This window comes from Ictidomys tridecemlineatus, chromosome 13 (assembly GCF_052094955.1).
Source record: "Ictidomys tridecemlineatus isolate mIctTri1 chromosome 13, mIctTri1.hap1, whole genome shotgun sequence".
In the NCBI taxonomy this organism is placed as follows: Eukaryota; Metazoa; Chordata; class Mammalia; order Rodentia; family Sciuridae; genus Ictidomys; species Ictidomys tridecemlineatus.
The window spans coordinates 93565510-93592015 of NC_135489.1; the positions used below are offsets into that span (position 1 = coordinate 93565510).

The following is a 26506-nucleotide window of genomic DNA, read 5'->3' on the forward strand; positions in this document are numbered from 1 at the left end:
AGGTCCAGAGCAGGGAGTGGAGGAGGGAGTCCCCGGCAGGGCTGTGGGCTCTCTGGCTGTAGCACAGGGAGACGCGGAGAACCCCACGGAGTGCCAAGTCTGCCAAGTATCATGAGTCGAGCACAGAGTCCGCCGGGCACAGAGTCAAAATTCTGCTCTTTTTGTTTTGACAAAGGTCACACTTTTGGAACCAAGAATAGCAATGGCTGGTGAGGTCTTACTGATGTTTGTCGTTTTTCTGGTCAAATAAATAAAATGGGAGATATTTCGGAACCACTATTTCTTTAATAATCAGCATTCTGGACACTGCTATTTTCTAACTCGGGGAATGTGTCTTTTTATTAGGGATTATTTTTATAATTATACCCTAATTTGTAAAGTATTCAATACCATGTCCAGCATAATGTGAAGGTTCAAAAAAGCTTGTTATTGTTGTAACACAACTGGGAAAAGAAATGAATGAGGGGATGATATTACACCATTATATGATGGGATGTAGGAGTGCAGAGAAATGTATTTATAGGCACCTCTCTGGATTGATAAGCACAACTTAAATACTATGTGCTTATGAGCTCAAATTTTACCGATTCTTTAGAATTCAGATTCTAAGGTTTCTTTTCTATTTTTTTTTTTTTTTGGTAATCAATCTTTGTTCAAAATATTTTCCCCTTGAATGTACCATAAGCACAAACCTTTTTGATCCAGACTCTGAAGATATATATGTGTATATATGTATATATATATATATATATGCACACACATATATTTATGCATATGTTTACAGATACTGATAGATAGATGGTAGATGGATGGATGGATAGATAGATAGATATGGGGGGGGGGTGCTTTGCTTTTTATTGCTATGTACTTTAACTTGAAGATCCTGGGAGGTAGCCAGGCATGGTGGCACACACCTGTAATCCCAGCAGCTCTGGAGGCTGAGGCAGGAGGATCAAAGCAAGCCTCAGCAAAAGTGAGGCCTTAAACAACTCAGTGAGAACCTTTTCTAAATAAAATCCAGGTAAGCTGCTTATCTCCTAAGGCTACCTTTGGAATTAAATGACAAAATTCCTGTAAAGTGAACTCTGTGCCTGACCCAAAGCTCTCAATGGTTCACTAAATAAGAGATGTTGTGCAAGAATGGAAACGGGTAGGTCGTGCTCTCTGACCACCTGAAAAGTAGAGTATGCTGGGAGGATCAGGAGTGGGGAAGAAACCACAGGAGCAGTTTCCACTGAGGTGCACATAAGGTGTCCCCCAAACCCTTGCACTGTCTCTGGCAGGGGCAAATGCAAATTGTGCTGCAGATCATCCAAGATTCAATCTTCCCTCATGTAAAAGAGCATGCTGTGCGAATGGAGGATGATCCCCATGTGCAGAAGGACACCTACTGTGCCCACCTCCTACCTGTGAGTGTCAGAAAAGTAGGGGAGACTTCAGTGGCCCAATGTGCAGAGTTGGCCGCCAGTAAGTTACTGTCTTCTAGACAACATCCCAGACTCTCTTATTGGGGGAGATTGGAGATGGGTACAGGGATGGAACTCAGGAGCACTCAACCAGTACCCTTTTTTATTTTGAGACAAGGGCTCCCTAAGTTGAACTTGTGATCCTCCTGCCTCGGCCTCCTGAGCGGCTGGGATAACAAACTCTTAATAGCATATGATTTTGAAGGTGCTGATGGGACATGGAGGTCCTATGTGGATGCACAAAGGATGTAATGTAGGTTTGGAGTGGAGTCGGGTACTCCGGAAGTGAGGGCAGTGTGACACTCCATCCTCCTGGTCAGACAAGGCCCAGGATCCTACAGCGGATGCACAGTAAGAGTGAGGGCTTATCTGTTGGCACTTTCCTGTTGAGATCTACCAGATCCCTGAGGTTGGGGTTTGGATGTGGAACAACACCAGAAAGCTCCTGTATTGAAACATCGTCCCGATGATGGATAGATAGGAGGTGTCCCTCCAAAGCTCAGGTGTGAGACAATGCCATAACCTTCAGAGGTGAAACGATTGGAAGGAGAGCCTTAACCTCATCGGTGCATTGGTCCTTTGATGTGGATTAGCTGCGTGGTAACTGTAGGCAGGTAGAGAGTGGCTGGAGGAGGCAGGCGGTCAACCCAATGGATTAATAGTCATCCAATGAATTCATTGTTAGGTATTTTGTTCACTATGATGAGAAGCTAACGTACCACTCTCTCCCAAGTCCACATAAAGTTTAATAACTGTGAAATCCTTCCACGGTTCACCTAACTAACAACAAAGAGTCTCAAAGGTACAACCTTACTGAAACTGCATTTCTTTTCCTGTTCTTTTAATTTTTTTAAAACAGTTGTTTCACAGAAGAGTTGGAAAAAGGCAAAAGAGATGCTATTAACCAATCCCTCTCCCCGATATTATTGTACATTGGGAATTTTATACATTTCACTTGAGACCTCAGAGGAACTATTAAGTATTTTGGATTTTTTCCCCCTCGTCATTAGCTAGCATTGATGATATAGTCCATGTTCTTTAATCGTATATCTTTGTTAAAAAAAAAAAAAATCTGTATTTTCATTCCCTCTCACCCCAGGTCCAGAAAAGTAATCAACACAGAAACACATGTGGAGAAGGAGAAAGGGAAAATGAATCGGCCTGTTCCTGGTGTGCTGCCCTGGGATCATGAGTGATCATTAGAAGAAAGAGAAACCCTGGTCCTCCCTGTCCTCTGTCACTCACAGTTTGCTAGATTGTTTTAATAAGGGCACTCCTGCTCACAGGCAGCAATACATTCCAGTTACTCCATTGTACCTGTGCCAAGAGGCAGTATTCATATGCAAATCAGCCATCCCGTTCAGCCAAAGTAAGGAACCCTGGAATTAGAAGAATGGCACCAGGTGTGGCAGCCTCAGGAAACCTGCAATCCCAGCTGGGCTTCAAGGATGTGTTGCTTTGCAGGTGACTTAATTACACACTGCATAGTCCTGGTGGGAAATAGAAAATCACTGTCCCACCGCGCTGGTCTAGTTGCTTTCATTAAAGGCAGCTTTGGTAGTTGGTGGCCACACTGGAGTCATGGGGGAAGAAAGCTGGCTGACTCTACCAACGGGTGTGTGGCAATTGCCCCGTCATCTGTCCCTGGAACAAAGTTGTCCTTTGTTGTCTAATTAATTAGTTGTCCTTTGTTGTTTAATCAATTATTTTTTTGGCATTGTAGTTGTTTTTGTTTAAAACTGTAGAGCCTGGAGTGCGGCTCTGTGGTAGAGAACTGGCCTGGCATGCACATTCTTCCCCCTCACCACACACACAAATAATAAAACATTAGAAGGACAACACTAACCACTCTCATAGGATTGCAAGGAGAGCCACGGGGTCATGGATGCTAAAGCACTTTGGAACTGAAAATTTTCATACAAAATGTCATGTCATATTCAACTTTTGTTTTCTTTAAATTAAAACTAATGAAAGTGTTTGTGCGAATGGTAGAGTCAAGATTACACACCAAACAATTCCACTTAACCTGGGAGCATCTTTGCATAGTCTATTTGATGGTCACTAAAGCTAAAGACACCTAGAAGGCACTGGGCATGTGCCCCCAGCTCACCCGCTAAGCTCATCACTGGCTCCACTCCTCCTCTTCACCCTCCTCCCTCCCCTGCATTCTGGCAGGACAATGCATCTGAGCTAATTGAGGTGTCACAGACACTCAATGGAACTATAGGCAGACAGCTCAGCCTGTGGTCAATCCTTAGAACCTGTGATGATCAGAACGTCATCCCACCCATTCATTAGGTGTGTTCTGACAGGTGCATTTCAGTACCTGAATGAGATTAAGCAAAGTCCAGGAACTAAAGATTTCCCTCCCGATTGCTATCATGTGATGAACAGCAGAGGCTGCTTTTTAAAAGGCAGTTATTTTGTGAAGACTGACTTGGGGACCACATCAGGAATGCTGAGCTTCGCTATCATTTTGTTCCTAAATGAGCACATGACTTGGCACTTGTTTCATCCACGATTTTCTCCATTGTTGCACCTCAGAGCTCTGAGGAAATGTTTGAAGTTTTGCCACTTATTTTGCAATGGAAATGGAAAGAAGAGAAATGAAAAACAGTGAGGCATGCATTGTGTGCTGAGAATGCTACCCAGGTATTTCCACCCACATTATGATTTTTTATTTCTAAAAGCATCCAGTGATTCAGCTTTATTGCATCCATTTTACTAATGAGAAAATAATAAAACAATGAATTTACATACATGTAAATAGATTATTTTAAAAATCAGCTCCCCTTTCATTTTTCTAATCTCATCCAGGAACATATTCACATGATTTATCAATCACTTGGTGCTTTTTGTTTATAAATAACCTGGATGAACTTGATCGCTATTTTGTAAGTTTTCTGTCTGGATAGACAATCACATTTTACTACCTGAGAGTGTGAATGAACAAGTTGAGTAGAAATCCCTCAGCATAAATCATAATTGCTTCTAGTTAAAATAAAATAAAATAAAAATTTCCATGTCTACAGTACATATAAGAGGTGGCACTGTAAAAACGTAGTGACTTTATTAATAAGGGAAGTGATGCAGAAGTACCTCATCATCACCATCATCATCTCCATCACCACCATCATTACCAGCACCATCACCATCATCATCACCACCACCATCACCACCACTATCATCACCACCATCATCACCACCACCATCATCATCCTATGCATTCCTCAACCTGTTATGAGTACCAGGACTAAAAGCTACCCAAGAACACAAACTATAAATAAACAAAGTAAACATACAAAGCTAACTACCAGTAGGGGATTCTAGCAATCCATCAAATAAATAATTGATCTTATCACAAAGAGATAATTTCCTATAAGAGAATTGTTTCAAATGTGATTTTATCCAAATATGTTTGCTTTTTTCCTCATGTAATTGACTCTTAATACATTGCAGAATCATTACAGATTTCAGGTGTTGCCTGTGGGTAAACAGGAAACAGAAGATGAGAGATGAGAGTGAGTCCATCACCACTCCTACATTCCAGTGTGATTTTTAAGTATTTCTAGGGAAGGAGTAGGGTGGATTTTAAGTGAACTTCCTTATTCCACTTCTGAGATTTATGGGCTTTGAACTCCAAAGTTTTTTTGTCAGTAAGTCTGCCTTTTTATTGAGGTAATTTAAACATTTCCTTGAGGCCTGATTTCATTATATTTTTTTTAAATGAAGCTCTAACCAGGCATGTGCAGAATTTCAAGTATTACAGTCTTTTTAACCAAGTAAAATATACACTTATCCTGCCAGAGAATCTATCTTTTCACTCTGGTCTTCTTTTAACTACTTTTTCTTCAACCTTGGAAGACTGATGTAGGAAGAACATTCAACCTTCCAAAAATATGTTCATTAGGAAGAATTACACTTACCTATGGCTCAGATCTCAGGGTGTATGGAACAACTTGCAGAATTTATTATCTTACAAAATGCATTTATACCCTCTGATAGCCTGGAAATTAACAAATAATAGATGAAGCAAATAAAAAATCGAAGAGAAGATGATAGACTTAAAAATTAACCATGCAATCATATTAAATATAATTGGTATAAACACTGTTAATTAAATGTCAATGGTGTCAGATTAGATCCAACTATGTGCTGCCTACAAGAACTATACTTTAAAAATAAAAACTCAAATAGGTGAAATGTAAGCAAATGGAAAAAAGATATCATCATGCTAACACTAATCAAAAAATATACATATATTGATTGATGTATTAGACAAAGTAGATTCCAGAGAAAAGTTATTGCAAAGGATAAAGAAGAACATTTCATAATAAAAAGATGCTCATTTGTCAAAAAGTTCTAATAATCCTATACATGTAACAACAGAGCTTCAAAATACATGCAGCAAACCTGATGAAACTGAAAGAAACAGACAAATCCACAATTATAGTAAGAGACTGTAGTATCCTTCTCTCAATGATTGGCAGAACAGGAAGGCAGAAAAGAGCATAGAGACCTCACTATCAACCAGTATGATTCTTTGATATTTATGAAATATTCCATCCAACAATAAAATAAATAGTATTTTCAAATTCACTTGGAAGTTTCAACGAACTAGACCATATTCTGAATCATAAATACGCTCAATAAATTTAAAATGATTTAGTTAATGCAAAAGATATTGTCTGTGATATGCAACATATTTAAATTAGAAATCAATAAAGGTCTTTGGAAATTTGAGAAACATTAAGAAACTTAACTACCAGACTAAATGATCCATGAATCAAAGAAAAAAAACTAAAAGAGAAACCAGAAAATATTCTAAATGGAATGAGAGTAAAAATACAACATATCAAAATCTAGGAAATGCAACTTCTAAGCATCTGTCCAAAGAAATAAAGAGCGACAAGGAGTCTCAGTCCCACCTGTTATAGTCAGGTTTGTAAATTGCTGACATCTTCCCAGAGCAGGCTGGTGGGACAGGGAGAAATCCTCAGGCACCTCAGAGGCTAGGGGTGTGCACCCTGTTGCAGGTATTTCCTCCACTGGGCACTGACGTCAACTCACAGGCCCTCCACGGAGAGCCCCCCTGGGCACTCAGAAAATACCAGAAAGAGCCCCTGAGGGTTAGACCACTCAGCCTTCATCCTTCCCCATCTCCGATGCATCTTGGTTTTGGGGTAGGTGTGGTTCCATTCATCTCCGTAACTGTGTGTAATTCAATAAAACCGCCATTGTGCCTTTCTCATACACTCACTGTGTATAGGACAAGATATGGAATCTCAAAATGTCGCTTGAGCAGGCAAGGAAGGCACCTTTGTTTCCTATTTAATGCCATCTGGTATCATGCAAAGAAACTCAAGGGCAAAATGCTCAGAAAATAACAATTTCAGTGAAGAATAAATCTGTCTGTATGTGATTCATTGTTCAGTCAACTATAAGTCTCAGTCCATTCTCTTCCAAATATTTACATTTCCCTAAGTATTAGGCTGTGGAAGTAATTATAGTTTGTAAAGTCACAGGAACACTTTGTATGAGATGATACATGCACTTATTAATCATTGCATGGAATGTGGTGACATCTCAGTATGTGCTCTAAATATCATCATAACGTAAGCGCTGTTGACAAATAATTCAACAGGTAATGCACACTAGGGAAAAAGCAATTCCACCAAGGTTGTCCTATTGAACTCTTTGTGGGAAATAATGACCACCTCAAAAGAATCCAACTGCCAACCATGATTGTGAAGGAAAATGGGCCAATCTCCATCACATGCTGCAGAAATTCAAGAGTGCCTCATATAATGCTGACTTAGTGACTAAGGTAGCTGGTTACAGAACCCACTGTGGTGTTTTACCAGCTCCTGTTATTGGCCATGGTTCTTTTAGGTCAGCTTTGTGGCACAAATTAAACTCCCATTCAGCAAGTTGGCGTTATTTTAAAATCACTGGCTTTACAGGAAGCAGTAAAGAAAGTACAGAGACGTAACATGTACTCATCTTCTACTTTCCCCCAACAGTTACAACTTATATAATTATATGAGAATATCAAAACTAGGAAAATAATGTGTCTGTGGAGTTCTGTGACACTTCGTGACATGTCGAGAGTCCTGTCACCACCAGTACAATTAAGAAAGAGACCCATCTCCTTGCCACCATGCCCCTCCTCATTGTTACTCTTTATAGTTAAGCACTCATTTGACCCATCTGTGCAGATCCTTCCTCTATGCCCCAGATTATCTCTTTTTTTTCCCCCATTCCTCAGATCCTCAGTTTCCTAACTGGTCCTCCTTCTCTTCTCCATTTTTTTCATTCTTATGTTTGTTTGCTATATATCATACTGTTTTAGAAACATATGTAGCTGGAGCAGTGGGGACAGGATATGTACTATCTTTCCAGAAGCAGAAGGGGCAATACCATTATAATCCAGTCACCTGTGGTAAAGAGGAAGCTTCCTGTTCGAGCTCACATCTGTGCTAAGTATTGCATGACAGCTGAGTTACCATGTAGATCACTGGGTTTTTTTGAATAAGGAAAATTAAAGGGAGAAAATTTCATCAGAAAGAATGCATGGTGTGGAGATCCTAGAAAGGAGTGTGATGACGTTCCTCTGTGGGACTAGCTTACAAAGCTAAGGAAACGTAGTTCCTTTCATATTACTGCTAAATATAATATTGCTGTGGTCATTAAGTCTTAGAGTGGACATGCAACCCAGAAATTCCACCCCATGGAAATATGCATCCACTCTAAAATTTGAATGTTCATAGCAACATTACTCATACCAGAAAAAAGTAGAAGCGACTCATGTACATCACTAGTGAATAGATAAACACAATGTGGCATAGCCGTAAGTTAATTACTATTTAACAAAGACATGCCTCACAAAACCATGGAGTCTTACACTCAGTTCTGTCTTGAAATATTGCATTGTGCAGAGCAATGGAAACTTCTCATAGGCGGAGGCCACATGCTATAAGAAACCAGGTCAGGGTCATTTCCTACAATGTAAAGATTTTTCTTTTGTTTAGTAACTTGATTTTTAGGTACAGTGCTAAGTTTTCAGTAGGAGTTATCACTTCTAAAGTAAGAAATACATATCTCAACATTGAATGACGCCCACAAATATCCTGAACCATTCTGTGGAGAGTGGTTTATTTGAATCATGGCCTCTGACTCCCTCAGGGATAGCTTTGGGCTGACAAAGCTGCCTGTTTGAAGGTGCAGGTCAAGATGCCCCAGTTGCTATGATGATGTGGGGTCCCGGTGGGGTGCTACACGTGAAGCTGTGGGGCTCTATCTATTTTGGCCTTGAGTTCAGCACCTTCTCCCAGGGATAGTGAATTCTGAGCAAAGCAAGATGACCCTAATGTCTTGCTAGCCCTGTGCCCTTCAGATTGTCTGCTTTGCTGAAACTTCCCCACAATCAACCTTTCAATGTTACCAACTTGCCGAGCTAGCTCTGAGTCAGCCAGGCCTCACCAGGGCTTGTCTACCCACCTGGCCCCAGCCTTTTCTCCATGTCTGTCTTTTCTTCAACCTCCATTGCTCCTACACAGCCAGTATATCCATGCACAGGCCAGGCATGAAGCCTCAGCACCATTCACTTCCCTCTTTAATTGGAAGCATTAGGCAAATATTTTCTCTGCCTCTTCATCACCTAGAACCCAGGCAGTGTTTTAAGGAAGCATGATTGTGGGCAGACATCTACGTGGTGATGGATGAGAACGGAGGAAGAAAATACCCGGTGTGTCTCCATTTGCTTTGTGTTTGCAGGAAATCACTCAGACTTCTGGATTTTCCCTTTTGATGAAACTAATTCCTATGCAATTGTAATTTCCAACCTGACCTACGGGCCTGCCGTTCTCTGGCTGGACTCTTCATATCAGAGCTCGTGGTTTTCAGTATGAAAGCGCTCCCTGAGTCCCTGATAAAGGATTGCCTCTGGCTGTGAAGGAGAGTTAAGGCAGCTCTTATTGGTGGGGAGAAAAAGGACAAAGCACACACATGCTTTTGCCTAGGCAGTTTCAAGTTGTTTCTGGCAAGACTATTCATTTCATCTCAGCTCCTGCCCCGCCTTGTCACACTGACAGGAGGGTGTGCAGTCACAGAAATGGAAAGCAGGCTCCAGGAAAATGCTACTGAGAAAAATCCAATAAATGCTCACAATTAAAGGTATAATGATCATAAAAATGATAATTTTGATAAGCAAATAGGATAACTGAATACCAGCATGTATTAATGTTTTATTTTTGAAGCTTTTAAAGATCTAAATAACCTGAAATTGCATAGTTTGCTTAAGGATATGGTTAAAAAGAATGAAAAAGAGAGCTCAACTTTTTCTTTTCTTTTTTTTTCTTTTTTTCTTTTTTCTCTTTTTCCTTTTCTTGTTTGTAATGTACCATCAAAACTCCTAAAATGAGTTTTGGTTTTTTTAAAAAAAATTTAGCTATTTCCCATTCTAACAACTACCAATATAAATTCAATGACACCAAAGTCAGGTTTTATGGTTAATCTCAAATCTTTAAGAACTTGAGATGGAGCTGGGAGATCACACACACATACATACACACACCCAGACACACACAGACACACACACATACACACACACACACACACACAGACACCACACACACCCAGACACACATGCAATTATTTGTGTACATTTATTTAACACCTACAATTTTGCAAAATTAAGTAGGCAAAATTAATCATACAATTGGGATTAGCTTTTCATCCCTTTGTGTTTCTTTGCATAAAGAGGTAAGGGCTGTGCAGATTCTAGATTAGAATGAAATACATACATTCCCAGACTTCAAGTCAGGAATTTCGAAAAGAAATGTGAACCAATTTCAACTGTGACTACTATAAATTAGGAGTATGAAAATCATATTTATGGCTGTTAATGCTTTCAAGAACCACTACTCTTTACATTTGTTGGGTTATAATTACTATCTCTTTGACAGTATTCATCGATGAGGAATCTGATAGGAAGATGAACAGACTGTGGGTGAGTCAGTCACACCAGGACCCTGTGGCTTGGGTACATCCTCTTTGGCCCAAGTGGCACTATTCTCTCCCAATCTTCCCACTCCTAAGTCATCCTTTCTACAAAGCTTCAAAGACTTCTGTCTTCTTGTCGAAACTCTTTTCTAAAATGTATTTTACATTAATTTATCCAATGTTTTGAGTGCCTGAATCATCATGTGAATTCAGTTTCATATCTATTGATGTCTTAAACCATAAAAGCCCCTTATTCTGGCTTAACGGAAATCACAGATCAGTTAACTATCTTTGCAATCATTAGAGGTATCTTCCTTCAGCTTTTCTCTCATAGGAAAGAGAGAGTGATGAGATGGTACACATGAACTTCTTCATGGAAGAAAGGTAAGAAGAAACATGTTCTTTAAGACTCCATAATGAACTTTCTAAATCAATCATAGTTTAATTACTTTTTTAACTTTAGTTCCATGATCTTCAAGACCTGACCTAAGCAGCTCCTACCATAAAGGCCAATCAACCAAGGAATCGCCAGCACAATCATCATCATCGTCATGTCCATTTTGTCCTCCTGAACCATAGGGAGATTGCTACATCCACTGACATTCACAAAGATCAATGGGACCATGGGAAGGGTCCTGAGTTAGCTAGTTCTACACAGAAAATATTCAAATACATTTCACTGGTGGGAATAATCCAAAATGGTGATGATCTACAAAACATGAGGCATAAATTCAGAATTCAGTATTCAGTGAAGTATTAAATAAAATAGTGAAGAGCTCTTCAGGTTGGTAAATACAGTGGCAACTTTAAAACTCTTTATCTGATTGGCACTCCTGATACAATTAATTAAAAGGCACAAAAGTGAATTTTATTTCTGACTCAGAAGTTAAAACTGTCACAGCTACTTCATAATTAAACTGCTTGCAATATTTTTCTGGTTTTTTTCATTTTAATCTTTATTTATTTATTTATTTATTTATTTTGGTTGTTATTGCTGCTTTCAACATAGAAATCCATTAATCTTATTCTTAGGGATTTTTCTGCTAGATTTGTTTTAAGTTGTCAATGTCACATCACCAGCAGTGTGGTGACCAATTTAAATGAAACCATAAGGAAACTTGGTCACTGCAAACTAGTTGTACATCATAAGAGCCCCATGGGCTGCCATAACCTAATGGAAAAAGCTTTTTCAGGGTTTTGACATTTCTTTGATTACAACTGACATTATTTGGCATTAATTTGTGTTTTATTCTGAAGCTTTCTACCACATCAGTATATATTATTTCATATTTGCTTTTTGCAAGGCTCTGGGCTAGAAGTTGTGACAGTCATAATAGGTTTAATGGCTTTTATTCCTACTATCATTACTAACAATTATTTTTTTCTTCAGAAGCACTTAATAAATACTAGGCTGTGTTGGATCCGATTTCATATGCTAATTTTATATTGTGGTAAAATATACCTAACATAAAATTTGCCATCTGACCTATTTTTAAGTTCACGGATCTAAGAGATCTGATAGTCTGAAGTACCTTCTTGTTCTGCCACCATCAACACTATCCATTTCTAGAACTCTTTCATCTTCCCAAACTAAGACTCTGTACCTGTTGAAGAGTAACCCCATTCCTAGCCCTTGGAAACCACCACTCCACTTCCTGTCCTGATGAATTTCACTACTCTCCATACCTCATGTAAATGGAGTCATACAGTATTTGTCCTTAGGGACTGGCTTATTTCACTTAGCACAATGCCTTCAAGGTTCATTCCTGTTGTAAGACTGTATCAGAATTTCCTTCTTTTTTGTAGCAGAATGGCATACCATTGCATGTATATTGTTTCTTGTTTCTCTGTTCATCCATCAAATGGATGATTGGGTTGTTTTCGACCTCTTGGCTGCTCTGAATAAATCTGCTGGGAACACTTCTTTACCACATCCAAACTGCTTTAGGTGTGTTCATCTGTTTAATCCTCACTCAGTTTAACTCTCTCATGAAAGGTGCTATTACTAATTCCATTTTATATTTGAGGAGACAAAAATGCAAGGAAATAAATCCATCGATCCTAAATTGCACAGCTTGTAAGTGGTAGCATCAGGGTTAAAATAAAAGCAAACAAAAAATCAGAACCATTTGACTCCAAGCTTATTCCTAATCACTTAGGATAAGATGGCACTCTTCCCTCAGCAGATCTAGAAGAAGAGCAAGAAAAACCATGTAAACACCCAGTCTGCATGCTAGCATGTGATAAATGGTATGAGAGTTTTTTTGAGGAAAAGTACTGGACATATTTAATTTGCAGGGGTTAATAAATATGGCTGGCAGCCCAAGTCTACATGATGACCTGCTTCCATGACCAGAGAACTAAGAATGGTTTTAAATTTTAAAGTGGTGCATGTGGGGTGGGCAGAGACTAAGAAGGAGGGGGAAAAAGGAGAAATAAAGCAGTGATCCTAAAAGCCAAAAGCACTTTCTCTCTCTTTAGGAAAAAAAAAAAAAAAAAAACTAGCTGACTCTTGTTTTAAAAGGATGGTGAGATTCTTTTTGGCGGGGTGATTAGGAAATAGAAGGCACTTCACCCAGGTCCTAAAGTAGGATTTTAAAAAGTTGAAATGAGAGTTGGTCCTGCTGGGGGATTCTGGTAAACGCTGGGGCCCCAATGTCAGAAGGATGCAATTCGGGCTGCTGTGAACCCAGAAGGGGAGAAGGGAGCAGAGGTCCCTCAGAGGGAAGGGTGGGCGGAGCCAGTGTGGGGGGTCCCTCCCACAAAGGTAAGGGAATGAATGCTCCACCTTTTAACCTTAGGAGTGTGTGGCATACAGAGGGGTCCATAAATTCAGGGATTTGGAAAGAATACTCACCACAATTTTAATCTTAGAAAATGAACCAAGGTTTCATAAAAATTGTGAGTGATGTCAAGGATTAACTCATGGTGGTGAGAAAGAGATCAGTATTTGCAAATCCTAACCAAATTACCTACATGGAGCTCAAGGATGGATGGCAGTGAATTCACTGCATTACCCTTTGTATCTCTTATGCAAAAAAATATAATTTAAAGCTACAGGTCCCTGGGGATGGCCTGGTGGCTTTCTCAGATGATTCTGGATAAATACAGACATCAGAGCTGTCCACATTCAGCAGACAAATTATCAATTGACTCGAGTGGCACATATCAAATCTCAAGTCTGGCTGCTTTCTCTCGAGATAAAGCATACTTTGTTTTGTGCATACTTTGTATCTGTGGCTCTGGTGAGTGCAAGTGAGAAGCTCCATTGGTGCAAACACTTTGCATCACGTTTAAGTCTTTTTAAGAAAACTTCAAATCATCCTCCAGGACATGGCATTTTGGCCTAGAAGTGGAAGGTTCAAGCTGTTGAGATATTGAATATAGGTCTGTTATGCCCCTGGGACAAGTCAGAATCAACACACAGGTGTCAAGTTTTTAATCACAGACCCAGGAGGCAAAGTGTGACTTCATTTTTTTCCATAACCCCAAGAACTTCTCAAAATTGGAGCTCCAATTTGGGCCAAGATCAAAACTATTCACGACAAGGTCTGGGCCCAGTTCAGGAAACTGGGACCATCTTCACTTGCTACCTGGAGCTGAAGCAGTCCAAACCTGTCACTGTCTTAATGTGACCGCATGAGGATGCTGGGCAGATTTCTTTTGGGGACAAGCTGCCTCCTCTCCAATAGACACTCGGGAGAACACACTGAAATACAAGAACCTCAATGGAGATCCCCATGAGGATGCTCCCTTCAGAAGCCAGAATCAGGGCAGAGCTTCAGGGGAGAGCCCACCATCTCCCACCCACGCTAAAGTCCAACCCTACTGAAATTTCCTAGGCTGCAGTGATCCCCTCTCTCTGCACAAGACCACCAGCAACAACCTGAGTTAGGAGCAGAGACCCAGGTCCAAGGATAGCAGTGAAAAAAATCCAGTGAGTTTGGAATCCAGAGTCATTTACATTGATCGTGCACTGGCCGTCGCACACGTAAAGAAGATCTTTGTGGGAATCAGCAGTGTCTTGAAGAAAGTTTTTATGTTAATTTTAAGTCTCATATCCCTCCACCCCTCAACTCCCAGTGCATTATGATAATGATCAGCACAGATTTTACTTGGTGATTTTTTGCATGACATCATATGTATGTCTGTAAATACATATGTAAATAAAAATAAAATATAGGTAAATGAATCAATATAAATCTATGACATATAAATATGTATAAATTAATATATGTGCAAATAAGTATATGTATAAGTAAAAATTATATATATATATATATATACACACACATATATGAACAATGGCTTTCCGGGCGCTGTCTGATCCATGTGTCAGCCCTCTTGTCTGCACAGCTCACCTGGCAGCTGCTTTCCTGCCCTGTTTCTAGCTGACTTGCACAATCACTCACAAAAGGGTGACTGATTAAATAGAAAGGCATTGCCACCAGCATCAGTAGTTTTCAGGGATGATCAGATCTTTAAAAAAGTTAAAGAAATGTGCCAATAGTTCATCCTATTTATCTCTTCAAACAAAATATTAACTTTGTGATGGACTTCAGGAGTTTGTAGGCCACAAAAGGGTGGCACAGATGTTTTGGGTGTTAGGTATGCCACTCTGAACGATGGTTGGGTAGTGCAAACAAACACACTTTGTGGAGGTGGCAGGGGGTGCTGGGGATGGAACCCAGGGCCTCACACCGGCTAGGCACATGCTCTCCCTATCCTTCAAATTTTAGGAACCAAAATTCCTAAAATTTGCCCAGTTCGTACTGGAAAAACATCATCCCATAGTTATTCTTCAACATTTTATACGACCCAAGTTTTGTTTGAAAATTAGTCAAAAACATGGACATGGTGTGCAAGCACACAGACACAGGAGGAGCCAGGGATGAGCATATCCCTGTTAAGAAAGTCCAGGTTCCAAACATTCACCCCATGATTCCCTGGTTGGTTGCCTGGGCAAAACTATCACATGCAGAATCAATTTTGTCTCAGGTTAACACAGATTTTTTTTTTTTTAATCTATTTGAGTAGTGGTTACTAAAAGTGTTTTCTAAGCTCAATTCTGAAACGTACATGTCTCTGATCATCTTTGTTTCCATGCCTCCAGGAACCATGTAGAGTCACTAATTCATATCCTTGAAGCAGGAACATGGTACAGTTTAGTCATAGCTACCAAATCTAAAAAAAAAATAAAACATTAGCAATACTCTAAAACACAAAGAAGTATTCACAGAGACATCCTATATTCTCTTAATTACGTTAGCCAAATGATAATTAACCTCACTTTTTCATTTGGTGAAACATATATTTATTTTTCTCCTATTAAAGTGTCTCAACCACCTGCCTAATTTCGGGGAAGCTTAGAGAGCCCGTAGGCAACAGTCTGAGGATTGCTTCGTGCAGGGGCTAGTTCCTGAGATCCACAGTGTGAGCGCGTGAGCAGAACTGAACAGCGCTTCAAAGCAGGTCAGCTGAGGACTTTGCTAGGGATTTATTTAATTAGGGAAAGCTTCAAAGGTAGAAGATCAGTCATGGGGCTATTAAGGCCACATAAGTGAGACATTAAGGGACAGATTTGGGGCAAAATCCATGGAAATGAAGAAGAAAGACTTTTAAGTGTGAAATATTTCAAAGAGAATACTCAGAATCCAGCAACTGGCTAGGAAGGAACAATAGAGCAGAGAAGGACGATTCTGAGATTTTTTTTCCCCCTACAAATTGTCTGACTTTAATGGCCACTATTTTGAATTAGTAATAGAGCAGTCTTCATATGGAGTACGAGTGCTACTGTAACAAATTGATCCTTGGATTTGTAAATTAAAAGCAACTTTTGACCATTATTTCTCCATGTGTGTGTCACACATATCTTCAGAGAAGCAGAGTCTATTTTTCTTACTAACATTGGAATCTATCCTATGTAGGTTGATTACATCAAAAAGATACCATTTGCCCACAAATATTTATACTCTCTGCTTGGAAAATGAAGCACCCCTTTAAATGTTTTCTATACTTACTGACAAATCACCAACTGTGTTGATATATTTACTGGATACAGGTAAATTTCTGCATTTTTTTTAGCACAATCGGGCAAAGATTTCTTCTTTTTTTTTTTTTCTGTTGAGTCAGTTATTTGTGCAAAGAGAGAAAGTGCTCAGCCATTCCTAGAAGATTCAGGCTGTGTTGCAAGAGAAACCAGCATCTCTGCTTCTCCTGTCTCCTCTGCAGAGCTGCAGAGACATCTGATACCTGGGTAATACATCCACCGCTGCAATCAGGCTGCTGATGCACTCTTGGTCTTGTGTGCCGAGGAAGGACACACAAACAAGACATCCTGTTTCAGAGTGAAAGTCACCTGAAAAACTCCATGAACCCTCCTCAGTTCTAGTTGCACGGTTAGATCTTTAGAATCATTACTGCTATTTGGTCATTTGGCCTTTGCTGATTTTCCCCTTCTTAAATATCAGCAATTACATTTTGTAGATGATTTAGGAATCTCTGAGCTCTGTAATTGTCAAAAAGCTGATTTTCATTCTCTATTCTTGTGACAATTTTCTGAGAAAGGATGGCTCTCACCTCTTCTTTTTTTCTGAGCAGCTAGCCCCAAATGACATCTGCTAACTATGAAAGAAGGTTCTATTTCTTCCTAAGGTTGACTTTTGTATACCAGAATTGTTTTCCTCATGAAACAGATATCAAGAACGAGGCTGGTCAAGTCACAGTAGCTAAGCTATGGAACCAGCCTAGGTGCCCTTCAACAGAGGAATGGATGAATAACAATGGAATATTACTCAGTCATAAGGAAGAATGAAATTATGGCATTTGCTATTAAATGGATGGAGAACTGGAGACTATCATGCTAAGTGAAATAAGCCAATCCCCAAAAATCAAAGCCAAGTGTTCTTTCTGACATGTGGATGCTAACACACAATAAGGGGGGCTGGTTAGGGACGAAGAGAAGTACTTTTGATTAGACAAAGGGGAATGAAGGGAAGGGAGGGGGATGGGAATAGGAAAGACAGTAGAATGAATGGTACATCTCTTTCCTATGTTCATATATGAATACACGACCAGTGTAACTCCACGTCACGTACAACCACAAAAATGGGAAGTCATACCCCATGTCTGTATGATATGTCAAAATACATTCTACCGTCATGTATAACTGAAAAGAACTAGGCTGGGCACAGTGGCCCACACCTGTGATCCCAGGACCTCGGGAGACTGAGACAGGAGGATCGTAAGTTCAAAGCCAGCCTCAGCAACTTAGTGAGGCCCTGTCTCAAAATAAAAAGTAAAAATTGGGCTGGGGATGTGGCTCACTAGTTAAGCATCCCTGGATTCAATCCTTGGTACCAAAAGGAAAAATGAAAAAGAACTAGGGCTGGGGGTTTTAGCCTAGGCTCATGCTTACCGTATGCAAGGCCCTGGGTTTGATCTCCAGCACCAAAATAAAAAGAAAAGAAAAATTAAAGAACTGAATTGTGGTAGCAAGTGTTTTCAAAGTGTGCTGAACCAAACTGGTACTCTCTAACTATGGGCTGGGACCATGCCCGTAAGATCTGTGCCCATTGGGCAGATGGGAGCAAAGGTGGGGACTGTCATTGAGCTGCAGCCAGGTCACAGCCTCCTTCCCGCCTGCACCGGGGCTCTCCTAGTGTCAGGAGCTCTGTACAGTTAGAATCGTGGGTGGCTGGGGTCATGGGGGAACAAGAACCAGAATTTAAAAAAAAAAGAACCAGGCTTGGAAATGGAGAGGAATCTAAGACACACAGCAGCACAGCTGACCAGTCTGTCCAGGTGCAAAACGTCAGTGCTCCAAGTGGAAACCAGGAGGACCGTGGACCAAGCTTCGGAAAATAAGACCTGATTAAGTTCAGCTTGGACAAGAATAGACAGCAACTCCTCCCCCATGGTTGTCATGGGGTAGACTGAGCAGAGATCGTTTCTGGTGGACTGTTTGTATTTTATAAGTCTTATTCCAAATTTTATAGAATTGTTTTAGCAATCCTATAAATTTTAAAATTGATAAATTTAGGAATTTAGCGATTCTGTAATACTTATTAGAAATGGGTCTTTCTCCCTGATCCCATAAACAAGAAGCTTCATGCCAAATTTGCCCCTGATGTTCTTATATTTCTGCTTATTTTGTTGTACGTTCACTTTGTGATTTTTAGTAAAAGGCGAAAGATTTATACGATCTGAAGAGAAACCAGAGTATTACTTTGTGATTTTTAGAAGGGGCTGCTGTAAAAGTCTCAAACCAAGAATAATAATATTGTCCATCTTCCTTAGACCATGAGAATCTATGGTTATCTTTAGGGAAAAGTATATATTTAATTTGTTGCTGCAGAATTATACCCATGATAAGAGAAGCCAAAGTCTCTCTGATGTTTTTCACACATTGCCACAGCTTACTTTGTTTTCTCTTCTCTTTACATTGTATTGTCTTAGGAATGTAGCCTCCGGGTGGCTCCCAAGTCTGGTGAAGCATGTCACCAGGGATGTAGTGAGACATGAATGACCCAGGGGTCACAGGGCTCATGCAGCCTTCCTCCCCTTGACCTTGGGCATGGTGCTAGAGAATGTGACAGATGTGGGTGAGGCCTCACAGGGAAGAGTTAACAGCATCATAACAGCATCATAACTCTTCCCTGACTCTGACAGGTCATCTCCACACCTCCTAGGCTTTGCATTTTCCAATTCTTCACCATCACCTCCAAATTCTGCTGAATACGGAGCATTCCTTTAGCCTCAGAAGGAAAACTCATAAAGGGGAGTATCTTAAAAGTAACCAAGTGACACCATGTATTAAAGCATCCAGCTTGGAGCAGTAGTGAGGGTTACAGCGGCTGAGTCTCGTGCTTCCTCTCTTTAGAGCAAAGACTATTTGCTATCCTTTGTATAAGATTCCCAATGGCCTGCGTTAAAAAGGCTTGGTCCCCAGCGTGGTGCTATTGGAAGGTGGTATGAACTTTAAAAGGTGTGACCTGGTAGGATGTCCTCATGTCATGGGAGATATGCTCTCCAGGAGACTGTGAGACCCTGGCCCCCTTCCTCTTTCTCAATTTGCTCCCTGGTGAGGGATTTTCTGCTGCCACCACATGTTCCCATCATCATGAGCTGCATCATGACAGGTCCAAAGCAAATAGGGCCAATTGGATCATGAACTGGAACCTCCAAACTTGTAAGTCAAAATGAACCTTTTCTCTTTATAAACTGATGATCTCAGGTATTTTGTTATAGTAACAAAACACTGACTAACATAGTATTTATGTTACTCTCATCATGACAATGATGAGAGTAGCCAAGATTCCATTCAAAGAGCAACCACCAAATGCTCACTTATGTCAGAATCCTCACATTACAGGAATATACACAGGAGGTTTATTATAGTTCTATTTGGAAATTTCAGGAACCTTTTTTCCCCCTAACTTTAAAACTTTAACAAGCAGGAGATACTGTCCATATGATTGCATCTTTAAAATTAAGTGAAATTTAATTGGAGAGAACCACTGCTGAAGAATATGAGCAAAGTTAAAGAGGAAGACAACAGCAACAGCTGTTAGTGAGATGTCTTCTTTGATCTTGGAAAATTTTGAGGCATTTTGAAGTTTCCAAATAAGAATAAACAATCACAATAAAGGAGAAGGGATAAAGTGTACATTTTTCCCTCATGAAGAAATTGCAATTAGTTTATTCTAGTCCATTGTTTTGCATAAAAATAACTCTAGATAGGATTAAAAGAATATGCCAAAGAGAGTGTTATGTCCTAATCTTAGAAAGGCATAACATTATCATTATGAAAACCAGCATAAGAAGCAGGGAATTTAAAGTATGGAAAAAATAACTTTGATCTTAGTCTGCTAATAAAATATATGCAGAAGAGTCAGAGAGCACCAGATGCACAAATAAATGTGTGTTTTCAGCCAACAAACAAAATGATATGCAGAAAAGCTTTTTTTAAAACTTAAAGTGAAAATAATAATAACTGCACTATGTTCATTAATGATTAAAATTGCCTAAAGTCAGATATTAGAGTTTCATAAAACCATTTGACCAAACACATGAGAAGACAGACTGACACAAAAAGCAAAACTCATTCACCTGGAAGTATGTTTGCTAACTAAACAGAACATTGATCAATTTATTATAAAGTGTATTAAAGCCAATTACAATGACTATATAATTAACTTGTTTCTCAAAGTCAATTACTGATCATGGAGAAGACCAAGTCCTACAATTGCACACACTTATAAAGATTTCCTAATATAGATCATACACTCATTCACTCAAAAATAGCAAGAATTTACTATGTGCTAAGATATTATTTGAATTCTCTTATGTTAGACACTTTAGACCATATGTTAGTTTTCAGAAGTTTTAATTTAGCGTCCCCAAAACAGTCATAGCGAAAAAGAATAATAACCATATTATCTTAAGATAATCAAATATTTGATTCTAATGACTTCTCTGAATTTCCCTGACACCATTATCAAAATCTGTTCTCCGATGTTTGCTCAAAATCTCTTTCTTATTTAGAAATAAAATTCTGCCCATCTTATTTCCTTTCCTAAGGCTTTGACAGTTTATTTTAGTTTTACTTTTATGTGAAATATGCCACACAATTCTTAGTGGTGAGTTGTTCAATCTAAAAGGTGAAGAGATGCAAATTGATCCTTGGCATCATAAAATTTACAGCAGATGCATTTTCTCTTCTGATGAACCAGTCTCGTGTTAGAAGTTCAGCCCTGTCAAATGTCCACATGAAATACTCCTGAAAACGTGGTTCAGACATTACCCTTACCAGTTTTGGATTCTGTCACAATATTGCTTGCGATTTATGTCTTATGTCTAATGCAATATGTAACGTTTCACAGAATTATAGATATTTTATTTTTTCTGATATTAGACCATTTCCACCCCAAGTTTTCCTCATTTGATTGCCTCTATCATGTTTCAACTGAAAACAAGATTTTATTTGAGGTCTGGAAATTAATCCATTAGGACTTTTCACTGGGACAGAGTTTTTGGAGGAATAAGTGCCATAAATTTTTAAAAGTTTCTGAAGTCTGACTACTTGCTCCAAACTGTCAATCAAACAGTTCTGGAACCTGAGTTCATCTTAGGAGTTTAAACCCTGTTGACAAGCTGCGTTTGGGTCTCTCAGGGAACTGGCTCCTGCCACTCCTACATGTTCAAAGACTTGAACATTTGGCTGATAGTACAAGGGGACTCAAAGGGACTTACAGCATCCCTCAAGCTCATACCTGAAACTGCCTACTATAAGCAATTTTCTGTTTGGAAGTTGACAATTTGGGGAGATGAGGCTTTTATTTCCTGAGCTGAATTTGTTTAGCATGCCATTTGGGACCCACTCAAATCCTGCCATCACTTTCCCAGGCACTGCTGACACATTTGTTATTCAAATCTGTGCACACAGGTTCCAGAATAAGTGCAAAACGCCACCTTGATCCCAACGTGTTGTTGTCTTGTGCATCACGCTTTTGACCATCGTGCTAACATGTTCCGACTAACTCAATGTCATCACCTATGAAGAGGGCAAGTTAGATTTGCATGTTCAGTGGGTGTCTGAGACACCTGTCCTGTGCAGGTGAGCATGTGGGTGGGTGGTTTGTGATACCCGAACCACACCATCAATTGTCCCACCAAATCTAGGTCACTTACAAATCTGGTGTCTTAAAAATTAATACTTAAGTCAAGTGAGCCTGTCTTCCTGAACTCTCACATCTCTTGGTCTTACCATCTAGCACTAAGCCTGAGAGAAGGGAACCTTAAACCCTCTCGCAGGCCACTCATTCTTATGTCTAGTCATGACATTATATGACATTATTTAATGGCAGTGCCCTTGACCTGTAGATGAATTTTCTGGGCCTGGATAATGACACAGGATGATTGATCTGGTCATGATTTTCATCACCCCCATTTTATCCTCCTGCCCCATACTTGGCACAAGTTTAATTTAATTTAAAGTCTTTGACTTTCAGGAGTGGAAAACCAGACATGCATTGCTTGGTCTCTACACCTGCTGATGGGTAAAGTGCCAACAGGCAGGCTAAGTAATTCCTTGTTATCTACTGATGTGGCCCCTGCAGCTCCCCAGGACCTGCCTCCATGTGTGACAGGACCCTAGCACAGGACCCTTCCCGACTCATCTTGAGCTGAGGTCCTAATGAGAAGTAGTACTAACTCTAATCTTAAAAGTGAGGCGGGTACCTCTGAAGGCCCACAGATGTGGACCTGGGAAACCCAGAGGTCCATGACAATTGGAAAGGATTAGGAGGATGCCATGAGGGAGCTGGGCCCTGTACCCAGGTGTGCTGCTCTTCCTTCCGTCCAGTACAGAGACAGGAGTCAACGGAGCCTTGCGCAAGGACTGGGCATGCACTGGACATCCATGTGACACTGGCCCGAGAGTTCTCAGGAGCTCATTGTGGTTGGGCATGAGGGTGGTGGAGCCAGAGAACATTTGCAGACATGGATCACCTTATGCTATGAGTGTATCGGGGAGTCAAGCTGCAAAAGAGCTCTGTGGACCTCTATAGCAAGAGCTCCCTGCAGAGCTGAGGCCGAGCTGCAGGCACCCACATAGGCCTTGAGTTAAGTCCCCGTCCTCCTTGCCACTTCATCTGTGGCATAGAAGGTCACCCTAGCCTACTTGAGCTTCCTGACTTCTCCCCACTTAGGACGGACCCCTCCTCAGCCCCCAATGACCCACAGCACATGCTCACAGCACATGGGGCTTCTTGTGGGGACAGGTAACTAGGACACCCCCCTCACCTCTCTCCCAGGCTCACTCCAACAAAACTCTAGCACCAAACTTGGAAATCTCCCCTGAAGCACAAGGAATCAGCTCTTGTTACCTTTTATTTTTTTGAAATTAATTGATGTCAACTTTGATATAATTATCACAATTGTGTATATTTTTCCTAATTATTTAAAAGCACTCTCCAGTGATGGGAAACTACCAGGTAGCTAAATATATAAGGACTGATTTTTTGAATATTTTTACAACATAGATTAAGCTGCAGAAAATATTTATCAAGAAAAATCTATTAGTCCTCTACTTCTTAGGACCTGACCCAAAGGCACCATGCCATCATCAGAAGCATGAGAGAAGTGACCGTTACACACTGAGGTCACAGAACAGTGGGTTAGGTGGGCATGGTGATGCACGCTGTAATCCCAGGAGGCTGAGACAGGAGGATCGCTAGTTCAAAGCCAGCCTCAGCAATGGTGAGGCACTAAGCAGCTCAGTGAGGCCCTATCTCTAAATAAAATACAAATTGGGGCTGAGGATGTGGCTCAGTGGTTGAGTACCCTGAGTTCAATCCCTGGTACACACCGCGCCTCCAAGAGTGGGTTATTTTAGGACACTAAAACACTTCCCAAAAAAATACTTACTAAATTTTAAAATTGGCCCTTTTCGTGGTCTATTCAAGAATCAGAATCATTTCATTTCTTTTTTTTTCTTTTTTGGGGACTGAACCCAAGGCTGTGAGCATGCTAGGGACATGCCCTAACCCTGAGCCCTGAAGTCCTCTTCATCAATAATAGATCTTAGCTAACTTTCTACTTGTCATTTGTAGCAGAGTTTCATCTTAACATTAAAAGGGATTCCAGGCCATGCAAAGATTCAATAGTAAAAAATAAAAACAAGAGGCATCAGCAAGAAGTCACAATATTGCCTCTTTTAGCAATAGATGGAAACTTTGGAGCAGATGGAAGAGGTTTAAAAAAGAGCATTTGTCGCTTCTGGGAGCAATGATGTGCTGTTATTGTACTCCAAACTCTAATTCTTTCTACTTCTTCAAATTCTCCTTGTTTCAAATGCATAATTATAGGTTACAAAAATGCATTTTCAGATTCCCCTAGTGCAGGGGGAAATATTTCATTAAGGCACCTTGTGCTGTCACTTCGAGGGTCTGTCGGTCCCAGGCACACGTGATCATTAGCTCCTTCTCTGAGACCCCATGTCAACCTGTGAGTGCTACCACTGGGCCTGCTGCAATAATAGCACAGATTTGGGTTTTTAAAATGTGCATCTTCAGTAGTTGGTCTCTAGTTTAGAACAATTTATTATGTGATTTACAAAGAATTAAAAGAGAGGAGTTTGAAGAGTCCAGCTCCAAGAAATGATATATGTTTAAGGGGATGGGAAATATTAATTATCCTGATTTAACCATTAAAAATTGTTTATATGTATTGGATTATCACATTGTACCACAGAAATCTGTAAAGTCATTACATGTCAATTTAAAAAAAACTGTGTTCATTGTATTCATTAACACGCTAAAATTCAAGCATATTAAAATTTCAACTATGAAAATGTAGAAAGCAAAAACATATTTGATTAATTACATTCTAATCTGACCAGTATGGTACTGAATTTTTATAAGTGGAAAGTAACTTTGGATTATGTTTCATAGTTTTTGAAATGTTTGATGTAAAATTGAGTGTTTCCCCATTAAAAACAAAAGGTGGGGGGGCAGAGAATAACTTGGTTTGATAAGTATATTAATTCTGTGGCTCAGGGGTTCTTCATTTAGTGAAACAGAAGAACTAGTTTAGTTTATTACTTTCCAAGAAGCATAAATGAAGACACTTCCAAAAAAAGCAATCTTTGGAGGGTCAGACGGAATTAAACGGGGTCAGATGTAATTCACTGACTACTCAGTCACCTTCTTCCTCTCTCATCCCTCACACCCGGGTTTTCGCAATGACCACAACTGTGTTCATGGAATTTTCCCATCCTAGAGGTTCCAAGTACTGGGCTGTCTGACTGAAGAGCATTTGTTTCCTGGCTGTTGAATTGTGGCTCTGAGATCTCTGCACTCCTCTGGAGAAAGGCTGTAATATCTGTGACCCGGAGTCAATTGCATTTTGCTTTAACTCTTTATGATCAGGAGACTGGTTTAGTTGCTCTTCATAAATCACTCTAAATCTAATAAAGGATCTTAAAACACCAGAGATAATCGACAGCCTTCCATATATCACTCACAATTTGGAATTTCTTATAGGGAGGAGGAAAAGTCAAAACAAAAAACAACAACAACAAAAATAAAAACCCACAACAATCACAACGATGAATTTATAAACACCTCAGCTGGTAGTTAATTAAAATGATAAAATGGAACCATTTTTCTTTCATTCACATGAAAATAAATTTTATTAAGATTGATAGTATGCCTTTGCACTATACGAGTTGCAAGAACATGAACTAAGAATAAAAATGATGATGGAGAATCCTCGCAGTCCTATCCTAACATAAAATGTGATTTGCCATTAAAAAGAGCTATGGCTTGAGATGACCTTTGTTTTCTTTTATCCCTTCTGCCCAGTATCAATTACTAATCTAGCGATGGCCACATTCACTTAGGCTCTGCAGGAACATCATCTGGAGTAAAAGAACCAGATCTTCGCAAATGAATGAAATAGCAGACTTCATTGTATTTCAGCCAATGTATTCGTTTATGTATTAGTTTAGAATTCATGCATTCTATTTGCATATTTGCAACTGTGTTCATATAAGTGCATTTCAGCAAAATGAAGTGAGTTCATTCATTCTGATAACCATATTGTCCATAACAAAGGAAATAATACATTAATTTGGTCCAAAGTGCAACTTACTAAATGTGCTCAGCTATTGAAAACACCAAGGAAAGCAGCAAGAAGTTAACAACAACAAAAAAAAAAACAGTAAGAACAAATAACAAGAAAGAAGGCAATAAGGAAATAAGGACTCGAGGTATTTATAGTGCACTTTTTGAGTCTTTTCATATATGCCTACAAATATTTTTTGTCAATACTGTGAATTCAATTTCCTGAGAATTTATTCAAAGAATGTTTACCTTAGTTTTTGCTTTAAAATACCAGATGGTGCCTCATCACTATGTATAAGGTTTCTTAAGTTCCCTATTTTGATACAGTGTATAAGTCAGCTTTCCATTACTATAACAGAGTACCTGAAATAATCAACTTAAAAAGAGGAAATGTTTGGCTCACAATTTCAG

The 26506-nt window shown here is 39.6% G+C and overlaps 1 protein-coding gene across 4 annotated transcripts in view; it reads right to left on the reverse strand.

The window, feature by feature from the left end:
* Window positions 1-26506, reverse strand: part of LOC101968704 (contactin-associated protein-like 3) — a 202562-nt gene that overhangs the window by 148825 nt on the left and 27231 nt on the right. The gene's annotated exons all lie outside the window — the stretch shown is intronic.